We start from the raw sequence: 17,959 nt of genomic DNA, 5'->3' as shown, positions 1-17,959 counted from the left end.
CTGTCATCAACGGTGAGTTGCATCATTGCAGTGTATCAGGAGCTTTTCAACGTTGCGTGTCTCCTGAAGAAGGCCGTGAAATTTTGCGTGAGATCCATGAAGGAGATTGTGGTCACCACGCCAGTTCAAAGTCTCTGGTGGCTAAAGCGTTTCGCCATGGTTTCTATTGGTTAACTGCTCATGCTGATGCGAAGGATCTGGTCAGACGATGTGATGGTTGCCAAAGGTTTTCAAGACGTGCTCATGTACCGGCTCAAGAATTGAGGATGATTCCAATTACTTGGCCGTTTGCGACTTGGGGGCTGGATATGGTTGGGCCTTTAAAAAGGTCCAAAGATAAGAAGAACCACCTCCTGGTGGTGGTGGACAAGTTTACAAAGTGGGTGGAGGCAGAACCTGTTAGCAAGTGTGATGCGGCCACGACGGTTCAGTTCATCAAAAAGGTGATTTTCCGGTTTGGCTTTCCGCACGGTATTATCACAGATAATGGTACCAATTTGTCCAAAGGTGTTATGAAGGAGTTCTGCGAACGGGAGCACATCCGGCTCGACGTTTCATCAGTGACACATCCACAGTCCAATGGTCAAGCAGAAAGAGCTAATCAAGAGATCTTGAGAGGCATCAAGCCCCGGCTCATGGTTCCTTTGCAAAGAACGCCGGGTTGTTGGGTAGAAGAGTTACCATCTGTGTTATGGAGCATCAATACAACACCCAACAGATCAACAGGATACACACCGTTCTTCATGGTTTATGGAGCGGAGGCAGTTCTCCCCAGCGATATCCGTCATGATTCACCTCGTGTCACGGCTTATGTTGAAGCGGACAACGAGACAGTACGGCAAGATGCTTTGGACCGGTTGGATGAAGAGCGTGACATCGCAGACGCCCGGTCGGCGATTTACCAGTAGGATCTTCGTTGTTATCACAGTCGCTGAGTCAGAACCAGAGCCTTCCAGGAAGGAGATTTGGTGCTTCGGCTCATCCAAGATCAGACTGATATGCATAAGCTATCCCCACCTTGGGAGGGGCCTTTCGTGGTCAGCAAGAATCTGCACAACGGGTCGTACTATCTGATCGATATTCGAGAGCATAAGGACTCACGTACATCAAAGGAGGAGACTAACAGGCCGTGGAATATAGCTCATCTTCGGCCTTACTATACCTGAGCCATTGGCTATACTTATGTACATACAATGTATATACTATGATTAAGTATAATAAACCGGAACCTCAGCTAAAGCGGGGTATCTGTTCTTTTACATCATGTGAGGTTACACGGAGTTGCTCTAAAGCGGCCTCCGGTTTACCCCTTGAGTTCGCTTTGCTAAAAGCATCGTGTTATATCACTTGGAGGATTGGTCGTGTCCGAACCAATACCATGCCTCTTGATAGGCGAAAGCCACCAGATCACTTGGGGACTTGGTCATGTCTGAACCAGTCATGCCTCTTGATCGGCCTAAGGCCACAGAATCACTTGGGGGCTTGGTCGAACCCGAACCATGACCACGCCATTTGGTCGGCATAAATGCCACAAGAATCACTTGGGGACCTGGCTAACTAGAACCATAGTTACACCTAACGGGAGCTTGGTCGTGTTTGGCCATGGTTATGCCATTTGATCAGCTTAAATAAATCTTTTTTGGCAAACATTTTTGTCGTTACTTTTGCTTCATACTTTTCTTTAAAGGGGTTTTTTTGTTTTTTATTGTGTTCTTTAAACCGACAAAGTTTTTTAACCAATCAATTGACGGAACACAGTTCACGTCAATCCGGAGACTATTTGTCCGGTTTGATCCTTGTTGTTAACATCCTCTTATGGAGTAACACGGTGTTCATTATAACCCGGCACGGTTTACATGGTAACCAGTGTCATATACATATACAGGAGTTGTTATTTCCTCCAACAGTGTGGGTTTGCAAAAACTCCGCTTCAAGGTTGGCCAAGCCAACTTCACACTCAACGGTGGCAGGTATTATGTATCTCAAAATTTTTGATCATATACTTAAAATTTTGTTTCGGATGTTTTCACTTTATATATACAAACATCATATTCCGCCTGACGGTACAACCGCGGTGGCACTTAACGAATTTCTTATTTCAGAAAGTATTTTGGAAAGATCATTACCATAGGAAGAACAAGTTATGCACGAAGGCATATCAACATCAAAGGTATCAGCTAGCCTATTACAAGGCAACATGGTGCCCATAATAACATAATTGTTTTTCACAAAGGAGAGACAGTTTTAAAACCGGCTTCCGGTTTAAGCTTGGCCACCAGCCTGGCCTGATGGTTGTGGGTCATCCTGCGCCGCTTCAGCTTCTGTTTCTCTACCCAATGGCTGGAAATCCACAGTTGTCCAGTCGATTCCCATCAATGCTTGAAAAACAGCTTCGTCATGGATTAGCGAAGACGGGTCAATATCGGGAGAGTAAGTATGCTTACGGATTGGAGGGATCAGGTTTTACGATTCATGGATTGGTGCAGCTATTCGCTTGTTCTGGCTGTCATATTGGGCTTGATAATGAGACAAATCTGCTTCCTCAGCCAGTTGACAAGCTAGCGGACGTACCTCCCGGTTTATGGCTCGCAGATCCGCTTCACCAAATTCTGACCCGTCTTCCTTCAAAATGGGATAACCCTGAGCCGCTTCAATAGGATCAAAATCCAGCACCCAGGCTTTTGCCCGGATTAAAGCATTGATTGCACCGTCGAGCAGCAGATTTCTTCAGCTCTTCAACCCGGGCAGGAAGCACTGACAGTCAAAGTATCTTGAATCAAAGTGGGCGCCGGTTTGTTTTGAGACGCGGTACAAATGATCCGCTGGGCACCAGTATACAATTGTTCAACTAAGGTATAGGCGGCTTTCAATTTCTTCCGCACATCTGACCCCAAGTGACCAATGTGTGTCCCTGAAATACCATAAAAGGTTAATAAACCGGCAACTCTGTAAGAAGGCAGAACCAATTCAGAAGGCAAGCTGGCTTACCAAAGATAGCAGTGGTCATGGCATGAACGTGCCGCTTTATGCTGGTCAGTTCATCCGTCACTGGTTTCAGTGCAGCCTCGGCATCCTCTGCTCGTTTGATCAAAGCGGATTTTTCAGTGGCCCAATCCGCCCGTTTCTTCTTGAACTTCTCCTTAAGTTGTTCCATGGCGCTTAAGGCACTGGCCAATTCCTCTTTTGCCTTGGAGGTTTCAGCCTGTTGGGTTTTTAGGTTTTCTTGCAGATCGATGACTTGGCTTTCTTTCGCCTTCAGCTCCGCCTGCAGGCATACAGATATATGTTTCAACAAATCGGTAGAAGGATTCAAGTACCAACCACATAACAAGTTATGCGCTTAGCACTTGGGGGCTAATGCATATTTGATCTTCATCTTTCAATTGTTTACAAAGTCCCAAGCTCAATACAAGTATTCAACTTGGCACTTGGGGGCTAATGGCTATTTGATCATATGTATTCCGATGCGGCAGTTTCAATTACTTAAAGTACCAGTTTAACTACGCTAAGTTGAACCGGCCCTTGGGGACTACATCAGCAAATTTCAAAGCATCAAGATTCATATTATTAAGTCCCGGTTTGAAAGAATATTTCAAATCGGCCCTTAGGGGCTAGGAGAGTCGGCAAGAATGAAAGCATACAAGCAGGAAGGAGCATATGGAAGTTACCTCATATTTATCCTTCATCATGTTAACCAGACCGGCTTCATAGTCACGGCTGGTATACAGCCGGTTCAGATAGCCGGAATGGATATCTTGGGCGTTCAGAGCAGCGTAAGCCGTCAGATCAGCATTCCACTTGCCTTTGCCAAAAGCAGCTAATTCTTCCTTGGCAGAATGTTTGGATAAAGCGACAGGATTGCTTGGCTCAGTATGGCCAGTGCCAGTAATGACAACTTCATCATCAGTGGTACCGCCGGTTTGCACTGGAGCTGTTGGCTTGTCAGTAGGTTTTGCGGGACCGGTGGAGCTTTCAACCCGGAGGGAACCTGTGGGCTGATGGATAGGACCTGAGGTATCAGTAGGTCTTTCCTCAGCAGTAAGATCATCATCTGGCTACGGTGGATCATTGGAATATCCTTAGGAATAGCCGCTTCAAGATTGGGTGTGGTGCCTGGTTCAAGAATGACATCTTCTTCGGCCTCTTTATCCAGGCGGGCCTTCTTGCTCGGCCTAGGTTAGGCCCTGAGAAGAATAACAAAATTAAATACAGCATATGTTCTAAGGCAATATACTGCAAACATCACAATAAATATAGCTTACCCAAGCACCGTTTTGAGCGGTGGGAGCTGAGTAGCCGACGACTCGCCAGAAGATGAGTGGGAAATAACCTGATAATCGGAGTCAGACGGAGTCATCCACACTATCAGTATATTCGCACATCAAACCGGAGCGCTGACTAAGGGGCAGTATGCTCCATGATATCCAACAGCGAGCAAGGTTAACCCCTGTTAAATTGTTGGCCATAAAGGCTCTGAGCTTTGACATCTGAGGAGCATATTTGCTTCTCTCCTGGGCACTCAATCGTTGAGGAAAAGGATGGGTATTGCTAAGCCGCTCCGGACGAAAGCCAGGCAAGGGATTCTCACCAGCAGGGGAGGTGTCTTTGCAGTAGAACCATGTCTGATTCCACTCCTTGGGGTGACTGTGCAGCTTGGCTTGAGGGTATGTGACCTCTTTCCTTTTTTGAATCGCCATGCCACCCAACTCCGTATTAGAGCCATCAGTAAACTCAGTACGGCGGTTTAGATGGAAAAGATCTCTGAATAATTCCACTGTGGGCTCCTCTTGAAAGAACACCTCACAGAGCACTTGGAGGTGGCACATATTTGTAACAGAGTTGGGGCCAGTGTCTTGCGGATGAAGTTGGAAATCACCTAGAACATCCCGGTAGAATTTAGAACCGGGCGGTTTAAAACCCCGGGCTAAGTGGTCTACGAAAACAACAACCTCTCCTTCTCGAGGTGTGGGGGGGCATTCTTTGCCAGGAGCCCTCCAATGGACGGTGTCTTTGCTGCCCAAGGCGCCAATCAGGACTAAATCGTCCAGTTGATCCTCTGTGACGCGAGAAGGGACCCAATTGCACTCATACACTTGCTTGGCCATGATGAAATCTACAAAGTACATTGATATGTGCAATGTTAAACCGGAAGCAGATCTATCTAAACCGGAGTTTATGAAGCAACAGCATCACGGCGGTTCAACAAGGGGACTAATGATAGATTGCTTTTTCAAAGGTGAACCGCCTATGTGGTAAAGAGGATATAGATCTAAGGCAAGAATGACTAAGGAAGGTAAAAACAGATTTCATAAGGTCGCAGTGAAATTTTGGATCTACCGTAAGATAGGAAAATAAAAGGATTTAGACCTAAAAGGTTGATCTCAAAGCAATTCACAAGGGACCAGATCAATGTTTTATGCGCATAAAGGTTTGCTTTGGCAACAGAAGATAAGCCATTACTGGAAATACATCAGGTTTGAAGTTTTATTCATGGGCTAAAGAAGAAACAAAGGAAGAACAGCGCCAGAGTCTCGATGAACTTCGACGAACGAGGAAACCCTAGAACAGATCTGCGGGGGAAAGGAAAGAAGATTTACCGGAGTTGAGGAAGAAGCGGAAGGTCGCCGCGATGCTCTGGTGTGCTCAGGTTGATGCAGCGGCCAAGGTTGATGCAGAGGTCGACGGTGGCGGCGGAGCTCTGAAGCTGGGCAACACGAGGAAGATGAAGCAGAAGGGGTCGGAGGGAAAGAGAAAGGAAATGACCCTTCGGTCCTATTTATAAAGAAAGGGATATGTCAGGCGCGAGAATCAAGGAGCCGCGAGTTTGGAAACGAAGCTGCGGCCTTAATTGTCGCAGGCTTGTTAACAGGATAAGGTTCTTTATAACCAGTGACGTCACACCGGTCTACCGCGAGCAGAGAAGATGACATCACAGCGGTTCAACAAAATACAAGAAGATGTTGAAGATGAATATTTTTGCTAAGGATTGACATGAACCTGTTCAAATCAATTTGGGGCCTAATGTTGGGGATATTACTACTGGGCGTAAACCGGCCAGGACAGGCCGGGTTAACTTCATCAGTAGTTGAGTATGATAAAAGCCCATGAGGGCAGATGAGGGCTGAAGGCCCATAATCGGTTTAAGGCCTATAGTTATAAATTGGCTTCGGTATGTAACTTGTGTTATAAGTTAGGAATAGTGGAGACCGAACCGGACGCATCTATGAGCCGGTATCGGGACTCTGTAAATCGACGGGTGTCACCCATGTATATAAGGGGACGACCCGGCGGCGGTTCAAGGACAGACAACAACTCGAGACATAGGCGAAGCTTATTTGCTCCCTAGTCATCGAAACACCCATCAATTCCATCACAACTAGATGTAGGCTTTTACCTTCATTGAAGGGGCCGAACTACTATAAACTCTCTTGCGTCCTTGTGTCCCCTTTAACCCCTTCAAGCTAACCCGTGGTGATGGCTCCACGACTAAGTCCTTTCTCTAGGACATCTACCGTGACAAAACCACGACACATATGGTTGTCGCTTTATTGTATGCAATGCAATCGCTGTAATGCTTTACTTTATCACTAAGCGGTAGCGATAGTCGTGGAAGCATAAGATTGGCGAGACGACAACGATGCTATGATGGAGATCAAGGTGTCGCGCCGGTGACGATGGTGATCATGACGGTGCTTCGGAGATGGAGATCACAAGCACAAGATGATGATGGCCATATCATATCACTTATATTGATTGCATGTGATGTTTATCTTTTATGCATCTTATCTTGCTTTGATTGACGGTAGCATTATAAGATGATCTCTCACTAATTATCAAGAAGTGTTCTCCCTGAGTATGCACCATTGCGAAAGTTCTTCGTGCTGAGACACCACGTGATGATCGGGTGTGATAGGCTCTACGTTCAAATACAACGGGTGCAAAACAGTTGCACATGCGGAATACTCAGGTTATATTTGACGAGCCAAGCATATACAGATATGGCCTCGGAACACGGAGACCGAAAGGTCGAGCGTGAATCATATAGCAGATATGATCAACATAGCGATGTTCACCAATGAAACTACTCCATCACACGTGATGATCGGACATGGTTTAGTTGATTTGGATCACGTAATCACTTAGAGGATTAGAGGGATGTCTATCTAAGTGGGAGTTCTTTAAGTAATATGATTAATTGAACCTAAATTTATCATGAACTTAGTACCTGATAGTATCTTGCTTGTTTATGTATGATTGTAGATAAATGGCCCGTGTTGTTGTTCCATTGAATTTTAATGCATTCCTTGAGAAAGCAAAGTTGAAAGATGATGGTAGCAATTACACGGACTGGGTCCGTAACTTGAGGATTATCCTCATTGCTGCACAGAAGAATTACGTCCTGGAAGCACCGCTGGGTGCCAGGCCTGCTGCTGGAGCAACACCAGATGTTATGAACGCTTGGCAGAGCAAAGCTGATGACTACTCGATAGTTCAGTGTGCCATGCTTTACGGGTTAGAACCGGGACTTCAACGACGTTTTGAACGTCATGGAGCATATGAGATGTTCCAGGAGTTGAAGTTAATATTTCAAGCAAATGCCCGGATTGAGAGATATGAAGTCTCCAATAAGTTCTATAGCTGCAAGATGGAGGAGAACAGTTCTGTCAGTGAGCATATACTCAAAATGTCTGGGTATAATAATCACTTGATTCAAATGGGAGTTAATCTTCCAGATGATTGCGTCATTGACAGAATTCTCCAATCACTGCCACCAAGCTACAAGAGCTTCGTGATGAACTATAATATGCAAGGGATGAACAAGACTATTCCCGAGCTCTTCGCAATGCTGAAAGCTGCGGAGGTAGAAATCAAGAAGGAGCATCAAGTGTTGATGGTCAACAAGACCACTAGTTTCAAGAAAAAGGGCAAAGGGAAGAAGAAGGGGAACTTCAAGAAGAACAACAAGCAAGTTGCTGCTCAAGAGAAGAAACCCAAGTCTGGACCTAAGCCTGAAACTGAGTGCTTCTACTGTAAGCAGACTGGTCACTGGAAGCGGAACTGCCCCAAGTATTTGGCGGATAAGAAGGATGGCAAGGTGAACAAAGGTATATGTGATATACATGTTATTGATGTGTACCTTACTAATGCTCGCAGTAGCACCTGGGTATTTGATACTGGTTCTGTTGCTAATATTTGCAACTCGAAACAGGGACTACAGATTAAGCGAAGATTGGCTAAGGACGAGGTGACGATGCGCGTGGGAAACGGTTCCAAAGTCGATATGATCGTGGTCGGCACGCTACCTCTACATCTACCTTCGGGATTAATATTAGACCTAAATAATTGTTATTTGGTGCCAGCGTTAAGCATGAACATTATATCTGGATCTTGTTTGATGCGAGACGGTTATTCATTTAAATCAGAGAATAATGGTTGTTCTATTTATATGAGTAATATCTTTTATGGTCATGCACCCTTGAAGAATTGTCTATTCTTATCGAATCTCGATAGTAGTGACACACATATTCATAATGTTGAAACCAAAAGATGCATAGTTGATAATGATGGTGCAACTTATTTGTGGCACTGCCGTTTAGGTCATATCGGTATAAAGCGCATGAAGAAACTCCATGCTGATGGACTTTTGGAACCACTTGATTATGAATCACTTGGTACTTGCGAACCGTGCCTCATGGGCAAGATGACTAAAACGCCGTTCTCCGGAACTATGGAGAGAGCAATAGATTTGTTGGAAATCATACATACAGATGTCTGTGGTCCGATGAATATTGAGGCTCGTGGCGGATATCGTTATTTTCTCACCTTCACAGATGACTTAAGCAGATATGGGTATATCTACTTAATGAAACACAAGTCTGAAACATTTGAAAAGTTCAAAGAATTTCAGAGTGAAGTGGAAAATCATCGTAACAAGAAAATAAAATTCCTAGGATCTGATCGTGGAGGAGAATATTTGAGTTACGAGTTTGGTGTACATTTGAAACAATGTAGAATAGTTTCGCAACTCACGCCACCCGGAACACCACAGCGTAATGGTGTGTCCGAATGTCGTAATCGTACTTTACTAGATATGGTACGATCTATGATGTCTCTTACTGATTTACCGCTATCGTTTTGGGGATATGCTCTAGGGACGGCCGCATTCACGTTAAATAGGGCACCATCAAAATCCGTTGAGACGACGCCTTATGAACTGTGGTTTGGCAAGAAACCAAAGTTGTCGTTTCTGAAAGTTTGGGGCTGCGATGCTTATGTGAAAAAGCTTCAACCTGATAAGCTCGAACCCAAATCGGAGAAATGTGTCTTCATAGGATATCCAAAGGAAACTATTGGATACACCTTCTATCACAGATCCGAAGGCAAGACTTTTGTTGCTAAATTCGGAAACTTTCTGGAGAAGGAGTTTCTCTCGAAAGATGTGAGTGGGAGGAAAGTAGAACTTGACGAGGTAACTGTACCTGCTCCCTTGTTGGAAAGTAGTACATCACAGAAAACTATTTCTGTGACACCTACACCAATAAGTGAGGAAGCTAATGATAATGATCATGAAACTTCAGAACAAGATACTACTGAACCTCGTAGATCAACCAGAGTAAGATCCGCACCAGAGTGGTACGGTAATCCAGTTCTGGAAGTCATGCTACTAGATCATGATGAACCTACGAACTATGAAGAAGCGATGGTGAGCCCAGATTCCGCAAAGTGGCTTGAAGCCATGAAATCTGAGATGGGATCCATGTATGAGAACAAAGTATGGACTTTGGTTGACTTGCCCGATGATCGGCAAGCAATTGAGAATAAATGGATCTTTAAGAAGAAGACTGACGCTGATGGTAATGTTACTGTCTACAAAGCTCGACTTGTCGCAAAAGGTTTTCGACAAGTTCAAGGGGTTGACTACGATGAGACCTTCTCACCCGTAGCGATGCTTAAGTCCGTCCGAATCATGTTAGCGATTGCCGCATTTTATGATTATGAAATTTGGCAGATGGATGTCAAAACTGCATTCCTGAATGGATTTCTGGAAGAAGAGTTGTATATGATGCAACCGGAAGGTTTTGTCGATCCAAAGGGAGCTAACAAAGTGTGCAAGCTCCAGCGATCCATTTATGGACTGGTGCAAGCCTCTCGGAGTTGGAATAAACGCTTTGATAGAGTGATCAAAGCATTTGGTTTTATACAGACTTTTGGAGAAGCATGTATTTACAAGAAAGTGAGTGGGAGCTCTGTAGCATTTCTGATATTATATGTGGATGACATATTACTGATTGGAAATGATATAGAATTTCTGGATAGCATAAAGGGATACTTGAATAAGAGTTTTTCAATGAAAGACCTCGGTGAAGCTGCGTACATATTAGGCATAAAGATCTATAGAGATAGATCAAGACGTTTAATTGGACTTTCACAAAGCACATACCTTGACAAGATTTTGAAGAAGTTCAAAATGGATCAAGCAAAGAAAGGGTTCTTGCCTGTGTTACAAGGTGTGAAGTTGAGTCAGACTCAATGCCCGACCACTGCAGAAGATAGAGAGAAAATGAAAGATGTTCCCTATGCTTCAGCCATAGGTTCTATCATGTATGCAATGCTGTGTACCAGACCTGATGTGTGCCTTGCTATAAGTCTAGCAGGGAGGTACCAAAGTAATCCAGGAGTGGATCACTGGACAGCGGTCAAGAACATCCTGAAGTACCTGAAAAGGACTAAGGATATGTTTCTCGTATATGGAGGTGACAAAGAGCTCATCTTAAACGGTTACGTTGATTCAAGCTTTGACACTGATCCGGACGATTCTAAATCGCAAACCGGATACGTGTTTACATTAAACGGTGGAGCTGTCAGTTGGTGCAGTTCTAAACAGAGCGTCGTGGCGGGATCTATGTGTGAAGCGGAATACATAGCTGCTTCGGAAGCAGCGAATGAAGGAGTCTGGATGAAGGAGTTCATATCCGATCTAGGTGTTATACCTAGTACATCGGGTCCAATGAAAATCTTTTGTGACAATACTAGTGCAATTGCCTTGGTGAAGGAATCCAGATTTCACAAGAGAACCAAGCACATCAAGAGACGCTTCAATTCCACCCGGGATCTAGTCCAGGTGGGAGACATAGAGATTTGCAAGATACATACGGATCTGAATGTTGCAGACCCGTTGACTAAGCCTCTTCCACGAGCAAAACATGATCGGCACCAAGGCTCCACGGGTGATAGAATCATTACTGTGTAATCTAGATTATTGACTCTAGTGCAAGTGGGAGACTGAAGGAAATATGCCCTAGAGGCAATAATAAAGTTATTATTTATTTCCTTATATCATGATAAATGTTTATTATTCATGCTAGAATTTTATTAATCGGAAACATAATACATGTGTGAATACATAGACAAACAGAGTGTCACTAGTATGCCTCTACTAGACTAGCTCGTTAATCAAAGATGGTTATGTTTCCTAACCATGGACAAAGAGTCGTTATTTGATTAACGGGATCACATCATTAGGTGAATGATCTGATTGACATGACCCATTCCATTAGCTTAGCACCCGATCGTTTAGTATGTTACTATTGCTTTCTTCATGACTTATACATGTTCCTATGACTATGAGATTATGCAACTCCCGTTTGCCGGAGGAACACTTTGTGTGCTACCAAACGTCACAACGTAACTGGGTGATTATAAAGGAGCTCTAAGGTGTCTCCAAAGGTACATGTTGGGTTGGCGTATTTCGAGATTAGGATTTGTCACTCCGATTGTCGGAGAGGTATCTCTGGGCCCTCTCGGTAATGCACATCACATAAGCCTTGCAAGCATTGCAGCTAATGAGTTAGTTGTGAGATGATGTATTACGGAACGAGTAAAGAGACTTGCCGGTAACGACATTGAACTAGGTATTGGATACCGACGATCGAATCTCGGGCAAGTAACATACCGATGACAAAGGGAACAACGTATGTTGTTATGCGGTCTGACCGATAAAAGATCTTCGTAGAATATGTAGGAGCCAATATGAGCATCCAGGTTCCGCTATTGGTTATTGACCGGAGTGTCTCGTTCATGTCTACATTGTTCTCGAACCCGTAGGGTCCGCACACTTAAAGTTTTGATGACAGTTATATTATGAGTTTATGCATTTTGATGTACTGAAGTTTGTTCGGAGTCCCGGATGTGATCACGGACATGACGAGGAGTCTTGAAATGGTCGAGACATAAAGATTGATATATTGGAAGCCTATATTTGTGAAGGAAGTATGCCCTAGAGGAAATAATAAAGTTATTATTTATTTCCTTATATCATGATAAATGTTTATTATTCATGCTAGAATTGTATTAACCGGAAACATAATACATGTGTGAATACATAGACAAACAGAATGTCACTAGTATGCCTCTACTTGACTAGCTCGTTAATCAAAGATGGTTACGTTTCCTAACCATGGACAAAGAGTTGTTATTTGATTAACGGGATCACATCATTAGGTGAATGATCTGATTGACATGACCCATTCCATTAGCTTAGCACCCGATCGTTTAGTATGTTGCTATTGCTTTCTTCATGACTTATACATGTTCCTATGACTATGAGATTATGCAACTCCCGTTTACCGGAGGAACACTTTGTGTGCAACCAAACGTCACAATGTAACTGGGTGATTATAAAGGTGCTCTACATGTGTCTCCAAAGGTACATGTTGGGTTGGCGTATTTCGAGATTAGGATTTATCACTCCGATTGTCGGAGAGGTATCTCTGGGCCCTCTCGGTAATGCACATCACATAAGCCTTGCAAGCATTGCGACTAATGAGTTAGTTGCGGGATGATGGATTACGGAATGAGTAAAGAGACTTGCCGGTAACGAGATTGAACTAGGTATTGGATACCGACGATCGAATCTCGGGCAAGTAACATACCGATGACAAAGGGAACAACGTATGTTGTTATGCGGTCTGACCGATAAAATATCTTCGTAGAATATGTAGGAGCCAATATGAGCATCCAGGTTCCGCTATTGGTTATTGACCGGAGACGTGTCTCGGTCATGTCTACATTGTTCTCGAACCCGTAGGGTCCGCACGCTTAAGCTTTCGATGACAGTTATATTATGAGTTTATGCATTTTGATGTACCGAAGTTTGTTCGGAGTCCCGGATGTGATCGCGGACATGACGAGGAGTCTCGAAATGGTCGAGACATAAAGATTGATATATTGGAAGCCTATATTTGGATATCAGAAGTGTTCCGGGTGAAATCGGGATTTTACCGGATTACCAGGAGGTTACCGGAACCCCCCGGGAGGTATATGGGCCTTAATGGGCCTTAGTGGAAGAGAGGAGAGGTGGCCAGGGCTGGGCCGCGCGCCCCTCCCCCCTAGTCCGTAATAGGACAAGGAGAGAGGGGGTCGGCGCCCCCCTTCCTTCTCTCTCTCCTCTTTCCCACTTAACGGATCCTATTCCAACTAGGAAAGGGGGGAATCCTACTCCCGGAGGGAGTAGGACTCCTCCTGGCGCGCCCTATCATGGCCGGCCGCACCCCCCCTTTCAGCCTTTATATACGGAGGCAAGGGGCACCCCTTGAGACACAAGTTGATCCACGTGATCATATTATTAGCCGTGTGTGGTGCCCCCTTCCACCATAGTCCTCGATAATATTATAGCGGTGCTTAGGCGAAGCCCTGCGACATTAGTACATCAAGATCGTCACCACGCCGTCGTGCTGACAGAACTCTTCCCCGACACTTTGCTGGATCTGAGTCCGGGGATCGTCATCGAGCTGAACTTGTGCTAGAACTCGGAGGTGCCGTAGTTTCGGTGCTTGATCGGTCGGGCCATGAAGACGTACGACTACATCAACCTAACGCTTCCGTTGTCGATCTACAAGGGTACGTATATCACACTCTCCCCTCTCGTTGCCATGCATCACCATGATCTTGCGTGTGCGTAGGAAAATTTTGAAATTACTACGTTCCCCATCAGTGGCATCCGAACCTAGGTTTTATATGTTGATGTTATATGCACGAGTAGAACACAAGTGAGTTGTGGGCGATATAAGTCATACTTCTTACCAGCATGTCATACTTTGGTTCGGCGGTATTGTTGGACGAAGCGGCCCGGACCAACATTACGCGTACGCTTACGCGAGACCGGTTCTCCCGACGTGCTTTGCACATAGGTGGCTTGCGGGTGACAGTTTCTCCAACTTTAGTTGAACCGAGTGTGGCTACGCCCGGTCCTTGCGAAGGTTAAAACAGCACCAACTTGACAAACTATCGTTGTGGTTTTGATGCGTAGGTAAGATTGGTTCTTGCTTAAGCCCGTAGCAGCCACGTAAAACTTGCAACAACAAAGTAGAGGACGTCTAAGTTGTTTTTGCAGGGCATGTTGTGATGTGATATGGTCAAGACATGATGCTAAATTTTACTGTATGAGATGATCATGTTTTGTAACCGAGTTATCGGCAACTAGCAGGAGCCATATGGTTGTCGCTTTATTGTATGCAATGCAATCGCGCTGTAATGCTTTGCTTTATCACTAAGCGGTAGCGATAGTCGTGGAAGCATAAGATTGGCGAGACGACAACGATGCTACGATGGAGATCAAGGTGTCGCGCCGGTGACGATGGTGATCATGACGGTGCTTCGGAGATGGAGATCACAAGCACAAGATGATGATGGCCATATCATATCACTTATATTGATTGCATGTGATGTTTATCTTTTATGCATCTTATCTTGCTTTGATTGACGGTAGCATTATAAGATGATCTCTCACTAATTATCAAGAAGTGTTCTCCCTGAGTATGCACCGTTGCGAAAGTTCTTCGTGCTGAGACACCACGCGATGATCGGGTGTGATAGGATCTACGTTCAAATACAACGGGTGCAAAACAGTTGCACACGCGGAATACTCAGGTTATACTTGACGAGCCAAGCATATACAAATATGGCCTCGGAACACGGAGACCGAAAGGTCGAGCGTGAATCATATAGTAGATATGATCAACATAGTGATGTTCACCAATGAAACTACTCCATCTCACGTGATGATCGGACATGGTTTAGTTGATTTGGATCACGTAATCACTTAGTAGTACATCAAGATCGTCACCACGCCGTCGTGCTGACGGAACTCTTCCCCGACACTTTGCTGGATCGGAGTCCGGGGATCGTCATCGAGCTGAACGTGTGCTAGAACTCGAAGGTGCCGTAGTTTCGGTGCTTGATCGGTCGGGCCGTGAAGACGTACGACTACATCAACCTAACGCTTCCGTTGTCGATCTACAAGGGTACGTAGATCACACTCTCCCCTCTCGTTGCTATGCATCACCATGATCTTGCGTGTGCGTAGGAATTTTTTTGAAATTACTACGTTCCCCATCAATTTGGATATCGGAAGTGTTCCGGGTGAAATCGGGATTTTACTGGATTACCGGGAGGTTACCGGAACCCCCCGGGAGGTATATGGGCCTTAATGGGCCTTAGTGGAAGAGAGGAGAGGTGGCCAGGGCTGGGCCGCGCGCCCCTCCCCCCTAGTCCGAATAGGACAAGGAGAGAGGGGGCCGGCGCCCCCCTTCCTTCTCTCTCTCCTCTTTCCCACTTAACGAATCCTATTCCAACTAGGAAAGGGGGGAATCCTACTCCCGGAGGGAGTAGGACTCCTCCTGGCACGCCCTATCATGGCCGGCCGCACCCCCCCCCCCTTTGAGCCTTTATATACGGAGGCAAGGGGCGCCCCTTGAGAGACAAGTTGATCCACGTGGTCATATTCTTAGCCGTGTGCGGTGCCCCCTTCCACCATAGTCCTCGATAATATTGTAGCGGTGCTTAGGTGAAGCCCTGCGACATTAGTACATCAAGATCGTCACCACGCCGTCGTGCTGACGGAACTCTTCCCCGACACTTTGCTGGATCGGAGTCCGGGGATCGTCATCGAGCTAAACGTGTGCTAGAACTCGGAGGTGCCGTAGTTTCGGTGCTTGATCGGTCGGGCCGTGAAGACATACGACTACATCAACCTAACGCTTCCGTTGTCAATCTACAAGGGTACGTAGATCACACTCTCCCCTCTCGTTGCTATGCATCACCATGATCTTGCGTATGCGTAGGAAATTTTTTGAAATTACTACGTTCCCCAACACTAGTGAGTATATTGTTTGCATCACTTTGGCAGAGAACTTTTCATTTCTTCATCCAAATTTGGACTTGCTGCCACTCTCGCACACGACGCTCCCCTGCACATGACCTTGTGTCGTGTACATGACCCCTCCGATCCTCATGCGCAACAACTCCTATAAAGAGTTTACGACCACCCCTTGGCTAGGCGTCTTCATTAATTGGACCTCAGCATCTTCAGCAACGTCCTGGGAGCGCAAGTACCACTACATCGACACCCCAAGATCGCCTTCGACGATGACCATCCCACCCTTTTGACACCCACACCAGAAGCAAGGCTAGCACCCTTTGATTTTTGTCATGTTAGAGGTGTTGACAAGGTATTCCATTCTCACACAAACTATAACTTCCTTACCATTACCTTTGAGAGTTGTTCCATTTGCGGATACCTTTGATCCTAGTGAGAGTAGCTATTTGAGATTGACGGGCCTCCTGAACTTGAGCACCTTAATCACCACTTTAGCATCATGTCATGTTATAGTTTACTCCGTGCACTATCTTACAATACTTGTCTTGCGTAAAAGTAAAAAAAAAGAAGCTATAAAAGAAAAAGAATCACAAAATCTTATAAAACAAAGAGAGTTCACAACAAAGATACTTGTGCAAAGGATACTTGGAAAGGAAACGTTACACTTGCATAAGTATATTGGTGCCAAGTTACGAATCTACCTACAATTGCAATCAAGCTAGTGTTTCTCCTAGTGTTTGTGCAACATGGGCTTAGTATTCGGAAGGAACAGCTTCACTTTCTTGGTTGCAAAAGCCCCATTATTGTTGCTTGTGAATTTTCTTTTTGCCTCTCCATACTTACCATTTTTTATAACTTTCTTAGGATTTGAGTTCCTTTGCGGATTGCTTTTAGTTCTTACATATCTTAGACTTCAATTTTCTTGAAATTGTGCCACTAATTCCCACCAACTTACTCTATAAGCCTTGTGTGTAGGTGTGAGCTTGAACAAGGTTCCATTACAAAGTACACTCTCTTTGCATTGCCAAATGTGAGATTGCTTTGATCGTTCATTAACATGGGCAAGAGGTAAATTTGGTATTGTTCTTTTCCATGTCTACTCACACCTTGCTCAAGTGTTATGATGGATTGGAAAGGTACATCTCGTCTGGTCTTCGATGACCAAGAAGACACGCATGACTACATCACCAAGATTCACCACTTTGGTCTCCAACAAGCTATGAACGATGCAAATACTGCCTTGAATGAATGCATCGAGAACCTTGCTGCCAACTTGCACCAGTCTAGACTTCACACGAGGGACTACCTCGCCACCAAGATGGACACGCAAATGGACCGTATTTAAGAAATGCTCAACGATCGCAAAATCATCTTATTTTCATCATATTTAAGATGACACTCAAGTGCAAGTACCTCCAAGATGCCATCCGGCAAGAGTTCACACCGATCTCGACATCATCACCATGAAGAACAAGAGCGTCATCGGTCACCACAACTTCATTATGGCGATGAGCTTAGACCATGTCCCCATAGCACAGAAAATAAACCTATTGTGTTCGTTAATGTTCTGATAATCTTGATGCCTGGATAAATATCGAGGTCTGTAGCTGCATGTCGGCAAGGTAGAAAAAAAATCATAGCATAGTCGGCTGAAGCAACGTAGCTTACTAGATATGGTAGAAGAGATATGTGATAGTTCTAGTAGAAATTTATAGTGAGTTGAGCTGGAGTAGATAACATACATGTTAGATGAGCGGGATAGCTTGTGAAAATATTCAAGCTCAAGGTTGGTACCTGTACAAA

The sequence above is a fragment of the Triticum urartu genome, chromosome 2 (genome assembly GCF_003073215.2).
Source record: "Triticum urartu cultivar G1812 chromosome 2, Tu2.1, whole genome shotgun sequence".
Classification (NCBI taxonomy): domain Eukaryota; kingdom Viridiplantae; phylum Streptophyta; class Magnoliopsida; order Poales; family Poaceae; genus Triticum; species Triticum urartu.
Note: the sequence above shows the minus strand (reverse complement) of the source record.